Source organism: Oryzias melastigma, linkage group LG24, assembly GCF_002922805.2.
Source record: "Oryzias melastigma strain HK-1 linkage group LG24, ASM292280v2, whole genome shotgun sequence".
In the NCBI taxonomy this organism is placed as follows: Eukaryota; Metazoa; Chordata; class Actinopteri; order Beloniformes; family Adrianichthyidae; genus Oryzias; species Oryzias melastigma.
Genome location: NC_050535.1, coordinates 23,171,129 through 23,178,062, shown reverse-complemented (window position 1 = coordinate 23,178,062; position 6,934 = coordinate 23,171,129).

The window sequence follows — 6,934 nt, the reverse complement described above, 5'->3', positions numbered from 1 at the left end:
GGGGAGGGTCTAAGGGCAGGAATAACATTTTATGTAGTCTGTTTAGTTTTTAACCATTGTTCATATTTTATGACTAATTTTCTGCATATGTAAAATTACCTGCATGAACCCCAATGAGGCAAATCTTCTTTGTGATTTTAGGCTATATAAATAAAATTGAATTGAATGGCATTCAAGTACTTCTAGAATGCTGGGAGTTTTCTTATCCGCCGTTTAAAACTTAGATTGTGAATAATATCTTGTGAACTTGACATTTTCTCATTGGTGATTGGCTGGATGTGGGCCCTGGTTCTGCTGAAGAATAAACGATCCTTCTACCTCCACCCATTCCTGAAGGAAACTCATTGTTCTTGGCTGACAGATGGAATGATGGGAAATGGAGTTCCAAACTCAGACATCATCAAATCAAAGTTCCTCACTAGGAGAAGAGAACAGATCTTGTAGTTTCGGTTCTGGTTCAGAGAGCTGAATAAATTCACCTTAGATTTCAAATCCTGACGGCTGTCATGACGTTCTGGATGAGCTGCTGAGGTCTGTCTGCATCCAGACTCTCAGCTGCTGCAGTCTAACTGCTGACCGATGGAAAAACTGAGTTCCTCTGCTCCCACCAGAACCAGGAGGTCCGGATCTGATGAGTCAGCAGAGAAGACATTCAGGCACCTTCTAACAGGTCTGCAGCTGAAGATTACTTGATATACTCTGAATTTTGGTTCTTAACTGAAGCTTTGTTTATTAGTAACCCAAAAATGTATGTAATTATTGTACACATTAGTATTTATTGTTGGATAGAGCATTAAATGAACACGTGTTTTAAATTGTTCTAAATGAAGATTTTGAAGAAAATAAAAAGATACATTTTTTTTGTAAAAATAGTTATATTTCATAGATTACTAAGGTAATATATTGATTATTGCAATGTTTACCATATCGAGTCACTATCAGTATCGTGAGCCACGTATCGTGAATCGCATCGTATCGTGAATCGTATCGTGAATCGCATCATATTGTGAATCGCATCGTATCATGAATCGCATCGTATCGTGAATCGCATCGTATCATGAATCGCATCGCATCGTGAATCACATCGTATCGTGAATCACATCGTATCATGAATCGCATCGCATCGTGAATCACATCGTATCGTGAATCACATCGTATCATGAATCGCATCGTATCGTGAATCGCATCGTATCGTGAATCGCATCGTATCGTGAATCGCATCGTATCGTGAATCACATCGTATCGTGAATCGCATCGTATCGTGAATCACATCGTATCGTGAATCACATCGTATCTTGAATCACATCGTATCGTGAATCGCATCGTATCGTGAATCGCATCGTATCGTGAATCACATCGTATCGTGAATCGCATCGTATCATGAATTACCCTGAGATTCTCAGCCCTAGTTCTGATACAGAACTACAGTTTATGACTCTGCAGCTGAACCATTAGTCTGAACATCAGAAACGTCCTGGTGAGGGAGGAGGAGCTTCCACCTGGAATCAAACCACCAACAGTTTCTTCATGGTGACGACCGCTCCACCACAGGAAGCCTGGATCAAACTTGAATCTTCTTGCTGATGAAGAGTGAAGGAAGTGGCTTAGATTTTTTGATGATGGAGTGTCTTTTGGATTCAGGATGAGTTCATGCAGATCTAGAAATCCCACCATGAGGATCCTCCTTGAAGAATTTCAGAATAAAATCTTACAATCACTGCTGGATGATAAATACATTTACTTTAGATTTTCTGTAGATAAATCGTATTTATCAATAAATCCTAAATGATTGATGTCAAGTCTAAAGAAAAAGAAGTGAAACTGCTGACTCAGCACAGATCAAAGGAGACAGAGATGATTTCCTGGAATGAAGAAAACATCAAACATCATGATGTGATCTGGATCTGAGCTGTTCTTCACAGGATACTCACAAACATGGAAACTGGCTTTGATGTTTATTCAGATCTGGTCCACCTTTAGGTCCCCAACCCTCCAGTGATGGAAATTCAGCTCTAATAACAGATCTGGTTCTTTTAACTTGGTTCTTTTCAAAGAACTCTAGTGGTTCCAAAGAACTTTTAAATTTATGATCTCTCTGTTCCTCTTTCAGCTTCATTCAGTCATTATGAAAGACGTATTTCTACAGATTAGTTTAATGTTTTCATGAAAGACTTAACTTAATGCAGTTTTCTATAAAAAACACAGTTGCTGTTGTTTAATATTTAGATGAAACCTTCCAATTAAAAGCTGAACTTAAAACCACAGCAAACCAATCAAACCCAGATCGAAGTGTGACCAGTAGAAGACTGTTGAGTGGAGGTTGGCCTTTAGAAGCTGCAGCTGCATGGATGGGCGGTTCTTCCATGTTGACTCTGCTCTGATAGGTCATAGTTACAAGTCTAGACTCAGCTTCATTGTCTCCTCTCCATCCTGTTTTTACTGGGACTCCATCAAAAGCTCTTTCTGACTCAACACTTTGATTGACAGCAGCAGGATTGGACTTCTGACAGTCATGAAGTGAATTCCAGATGTTGGCCTCCAACCTTCATCTCAACTAAAGGTTTACTGAGCTGCTCAAGCATTGTACACAGCCCTGACCTGCTGCTCATCCTTCTATCTCTGTTTCTCTGCCTCACCTGTACTGATCCATCTCTCCCTCCTTTGAATCTAACCTGTCATGAGGTCATTTGACCTTTGTTTGACCTTTACCACCTCCACCTTGTTAACAACACACAGTAGACCCCGGGGAAGACCAAGGACATGCTGGACAGGCTAGGTAATACATTTTTACTAAACCTTTCCTTCACTAAACTGTTATTTACTAACATGACTCAAAATATAAACTGGAATTATTTTATATTTAAACAATTTTGAAATGTTCCCAAACCACATAAAACTAATTAAAGATGTATTAAATATTTCTAGTGTTGTCATGGTAAAACAGACTTAGCATTGTCTCAGCATAAACTACAACCACAGAGGTTACCTTAACAATATCATAAAATAATAAAAAATCAAAAAATAAACACTGTTACCATTTCTTTAAAAATCTAATCTTATTGTCGTGATAAAACAATATTTAAAAGTGTTTTTTATGAAATTATTTTTAATGAAATGAGTTACAGTGTTTCCCTGCTTATTGGCTTTTCAGTATTCAACTCTTAATGTATTCCCTAAATTTAGGAGAGCATTGCTCAGAGATGAATGGAGAAAGTGTTTTTGCCTTTTTTGTGAGGAAATAATATTGTAATACACTTAAAAGCTAAAAAAAATGGATTTTGAATGATGTAAGCCTTTAAAAGGCTCACTGATGCCATGGCAAGAATTTTGAGTTATTTAGTAGAATAACGTGGAGTTTTAAATATTATATTTATTCAATTTTTATTTTCAAGTTTTTTTCAGGATGAAAACTTTTTTTTTAAATTAACTGTTAAATCAAAACTTGTATCACATTCTTTACACGTAAAAGGCTTCTTTCCTGTATGTGTCTTTATATGTGCTTTGAGATTAGATATTTGACTAAAACTTCTGTCACATTCTTTACACAGGAAAGACTTCTCTCCTGTATGAGTTCTCATGTCTGTTTTGAGACTAGATATTACACTTAAGCTTCTGTCACATTCTTTACACATAAAAGGCTTCTCTCTTGCTTTACTGTTCTTATTTTCCTCATAAATGGAAATCTCCAATGTCCTGCTTCAGATCAAGTTGCTCTTCATCCTGACAGATGCAGAACCCTTCTTGGTCCTCTTTTTCCTGTGCAGGTTCTTGTTTCTCAAGATCTTCCTCAGTGTGTGAAGGTTCTGGTTCCTCCAGCTCCTCTTTTGTCTGTGTAGGTTCTGGATCAGTCTGTTCCACTCTGAAGTTCTTCTGAGATCTTCTTCTTCTTTCAACTGATGCTGGGGGAGGACTCCAGGGACACAAATATAAGAAAGTATGAGCCTTGTTATAGTTTTCTGTGTTGTTAAGTACCAAATAAATTTTAAATCCCCCCAGTCAAAAGTCTTACAGTTTAAAATTTGTAAAGTCCTACCATCTACTTTCCAAACTCTCTAAATCCTTTTGAGGATCATGGGAATCTTGAATTCTTCATGTGTGGATTTGAGTGACCAGACAAAGACTTGAGTCATTAATTAGTCGAGGATCTCGAGGTGAGTGCAGTAGGTAGCAGATGTAATGTCTTGAGACAAATGGGATAAAAATCAAACATTTCCCACATTTCATTGATAACAAGGCTCCCAACAACAACAGAAAGCTATTCAAATTTAGCTTGATTGATGATTCACTTCTCCCCAAATTTCAGGCTCTCCCTCAAAACCAAATGTGTGTTGATGAACAAATGGCTTCCTTCAGAGGAAGATCATCCCTAAAGCAGTACATTCCCAAAAAGACATAGAGTCCTGGCTGCAGGTTGATAGATATTACTGAGACCCGATGGAGCTGATGGATGTAGAACAGAAGAAGTCATAATCTGCAAAACGTAGTTCTCAATACGGTGGTTGCATTTATGATTATGACACTTTTACTGGTGATTTTATTTTACATGAATGTATTTTATGTTTCGTGAACTTTCATGTATGGTTGTTGTGTTTTAAAGTCTGTAAATACATTAAATCTAAACGGCGGGAGTCGGCGATCTCAACACGGGGAGGTGTGTGTGTGTCAATTACTGAGACTGAAGTTCTGCTCACTGACAAAAGTTCTGTAAAAAGCAAATTAGCTTTAACATCCGAGCTTTAGCTCCAGTGTTTACATCTTTTGGTTATGGTAACTCTTCAACAGTCGATGCAGATTCTGAAGTGGAGAAAAGCCGCCTTGTGTTGATGAGCAGCTCTGCACAGGAGGGAAGTGAGTATATAATTAACCTAAATCAGCTGGTTCTGTCACAGAAAAAAGAGACTTTTTATACCACCTTTACATCAATATATAAGGATTAGAACCTAAAGTGTTCCAGAACTTTGAGGATGGAGAAACTGCGGAGAACACTTTCATGTTTTGTTATTAAATGATCCAAAACAACTGTGATGTTTAGGTTTCTATGTTGTTTATGTTACTGCTGAACTTAACCAGAAACTTGACAAAATAAGGTTAAAATGACAAACATTTTTTTTTCAGTTTTGCTGATACTGATCTGATGATGGTGATTTAATATGTCATTTTAATCTTCATTAATCCAGTAAAACATATATATATATATATATATATATATATATATATATATATGGCAATAAACATGTTAAAACGTAAGAATCGTGGTTCGATTTATTTGTTGAGCTTGATTCTTGAATTGAAATTGATTGATTGTACCCATAAAAATGACCCAGCTGCTGTTGCAAGTAACGATCGGGGTTTTACTCCTGACAGGACACTAAATGAAGAGACCTTATGTGTTTGATCAATCCTCCAACATGTACTCGTGTCAGATGACATTTAGCAGCAGATTTACATGGTCACTTTCCTTTTTATTTGCTATTAATATCCGCATTGAGACTTGAACTTACATCTGATAAACATAAAGCCCTTCATTTATAACAGAGTTCTACAACAATGATAAACTACTACATTTATATATAAAAATGCACACTTTGAAAAAGCTTACATTTGTGACAGACAGCAAGTGAAATGGGTGGAATCAAAATCTCTCTGCTCCGCCCCATTCTGATGCATCCACTTGTAGACAGATAGATCCATAAACGTCTTTGTTATCCTGGTCTGAGCTGGAGTCTGGATCAAAATTGTACGCCTGGATAGAAATTATATTGCTATATTGTTGTACTGTAATGTTAGTTTGGTGGGGTGAGAGGCTGTAAGCTAGCATGATGGAGCGTAAAAAGAAGATTTAATGAAATATCAGTGCGGGGTTACTTCAGACTCTGGATGTCCCAGTCATGGTTTTTCTGGGCTCGATCCGAGTCCGAGTGATATGATTTAGTGTATTTGCCGATACTGATACTTATGTAACACATTTAAAACATGAACAAACTGAATAAACAGATTTGTGTTTTCCCTTATTTAGATTTCATCATTAAAATGTAAATAGAACACTTCTAGGAAGTAGCTTTAATAAACACATAAAAATAGAGCAAATATAAGTAAGGAAAAAAATAACAATTTTCTTGTTATGTAAGTGATAATTGTGAGAAATTTTAGTGACTTTAGCTTAAATATATTTAGAGCTATTGAACAATTTAAACCAAATGTGACTCTTGTCCTCATTTTAAATTCTTAACATGAATGATGACTTTGTTTTAGCATGAATTTAATGAGTGTTCATGAACAGCTGACACCACTATTATTTTTAATTTATCCTTTTTTATAAGATTAAATCATTCTTTTTTCAAGGTGGCTCTACCATGAAAATTCTACTTTTGAGGTTTTGAATGCATTTTACAGTTCATTCCTCACTATAAAGAACTCCAAAGCGGTACTTTGATCCGTTCATGCATTTAAGAGTAATCCTCTAAAAATCTGCGCTGAGTGCAGTAGCCCCTCCCATACCCACGAAAACGAGCGGTTGGACGTTGCTGACATAAGATCAATGCCAACAGCTCCCTCCTGTGCTGCAAGCTCCGCCCCCCAACTAACACGACCCTCCATTTATCCTATTATCAAGTGATGATCAGCAAAATAAAATTCATTTTAGATACAGAATACCGTATATCTTCCAATTGTGTCATGTCATGTGTTTGTTACTTTAGACGCGTCGCTCTTTTAAGACACCCCCCCCCTCCAATCCCCGGTGCAGTACAGCCGTGAAGGAGCCGCTTGTGTTTGTGAAGCAATGGGCAGGCCAACTAAAGGTAGATATGTCGTATGTGCATCCATCTTTGAAGAAGTTTGGATTATTTTGGTGGAAGAAATAAAAACACACGGATTTCTCTGGGATTACGTCATGAAATGGACTGCAGCGGAAGTGCAGACACACGCTTTTTTT